Source organism: Propithecus coquereli, unplaced genomic scaffold (assembly GCF_000956105.1).
Source record: "Propithecus coquereli isolate 6110/MARCELLA unplaced genomic scaffold, Pcoq_1.0 Scaffold908, whole genome shotgun sequence".
NCBI lineage: Eukaryota > Metazoa > Chordata > Mammalia > Primates > Indriidae > Propithecus > Propithecus coquereli.
The window spans coordinates 21,892-23,961 of record NW_012155374.1 but is presented as its reverse complement, the minus strand read 5'-3'; positions in this window follow the sequence as shown (position 1 = coordinate 23,961).

Sequence of the window (2,070 nt, the reverse complement as noted above, 5' to 3'; positions counted from 1 at the left end):
GGGGGCCCCTGAGCTGCAGCCTTGGTGTTTTCTCGATGGGTCCTGAAGGCGTGAAGGGAGGTGTGGGCCAGGGCCAACTGCGGACTTCCCAGTCCGGTTTCCCAAACAACTCTTATAATTTCCACATACAATCAACATAACAACTATTAATATAAATGAGGTATTTTACGTTCATGTTTTGGTAGCATGTCTTTGAGATTTGGTGTGGATTTTACATCTGGATTTGCAAAGGCCGCGAATTTCAAGCTCTCACAAAGCACATGTGGCAAGTGGCTAGCATCTTGGATGGTGCGTGTCTAGAATATTCTCACAGGGCTGCATGCAGGCAGCAAATGTGGGCTGATCTGTGCCAGAAGGACAGAGGGGAACACAGAGGAGGGGCAACCAAGGAGGGGGAGGCCGGAAGGCTTCCCAGAGGAGGCAGCACTGGAGCTGGGCACTGAAGGATGAGCAGGAGCTCCTCAGGGGCAAAATAGGGGAAAGAAAACCTCCCAACTTCCTGGAAGCCCACGTCGGGCCCATGGAGATCCAGGTGTGTCCGAGGAGATCAAGGGCCTTTGCTGACCTCCCGCCAGGTGCCCCTTAAGGAACCACCATTCACGTCACCTTATTTCTGCCCCCTGGGCTAGTACCGACGTTTCCCCACCTTACAGAGGAAACACCATCTGGAGGTTCGGCTGCTCACAGCCGCCGTGGCAGAAGCAGCTGCCAGCGCTGGACACCCACACGGTGGGGGCGGAGGAACAGGGCATAACCTGCCGACCCTCTTCCTCGGGGCTGGGGCTCTGTGGGCTGGGCTGGGGACCCCCGGTGCCGGGCAGAGCAGTCACTTGCGCTGACCTGAGCTCCTGGACCTGGCAGCCCTCGAGACTTCACAGGGACCCAATTCCCAGCTGAGCTGATGAGGAGCGTGGTGGCCTTTCCTTCTGGTCATCTGGGCCTGTGGGGCTGCCTGCTCCCTGCCCACGGGGGTCCTTAAATGCTGGGCTATGCTGGCCAGGCCATTGGACTGCGTCCCCTGGCCCTAGTGTTTTATAAGGACTTTCTGAGGTCACCGAGGCTGCACAGGCCACTGTGCGCGTGTCTGTGACCTCCCAGGACCTTCACCTGCGTGTTACAAGGAGGCAGTGCCGGTGGGGATCCCTGAAACTTGTCTGCAACCAGGCATGACCCCCTGGCTTCTGCGGGGGTCGTCTTCCTTTGTTACAACTGCAATCTCTCCCCGTTGGCGGAGGCCAGGTGAGGGCTGCCCCGCTCAGGGGCTGCCCGTGACCAGCCTGGAAAGCTGCTGTTTTCACAAAAACCCTTAGATACGACTCTTCCAAAATGTTTCTACAAAGAATCGAAAGAAGAAACCCACACTGGGACATCTCTGGACAGATGACCAAGGCCCCCTCTAAATCACATCGTTAGCAAGGACCACTGGCGTGGCCCAAGACCCCCAACAAACACAGACACTCTGGTTGGGCAGGCCCCTCCCAGTTCCCCCTCCCTGTTCTCCGACCCCACAGTGTGGGCGTAGAGCTCTGGCTCTGGCATCTCCGGATAGACCAGTGTCGGGGTGGCCGCGCCTGTGACAAGCTCAGTGTGACCACAGGTGTGTCCCTCCTGCTCTCCTGGGGCTCTGCTTTCCCTCCAGTGAAAGAGGTAGCTGTTCCGAGTCCACATTCTGTGGCTCCATGTGACCTGGCGGGACCCGTGGCAGGGCTCTGACCCACTGGGCCGAGCGCTGTCCTCCCCTCTTACGATGCTTGCCGCACATTCCGGGACTGAGGTGGTTCCAGCTTGTTCTTCTTGGAGGTCCCAGGAGGGTTCGAGCAGGCGCAGCACAGGGGACTGCCAGGCAGGCTTGCTCTCAAAACCCGAACGCCACCTTAGGCTAAAGGAAGAAGTCCTGATACTCCCCGGGAGGCCTCGCCAGCCCACCCCCAGCTCCAGGGCCCTCGAGGCGTGGGCCCAGCGAGTGGGTGGAAGCAGCGAGCGAGCTTTTGGGCTCCATCACAAGCCAGGTCTGTGACTGAGGGCACATCATGACCCCTCTTCCCGCCTCCGTCCCCTCACCTGCGGAAT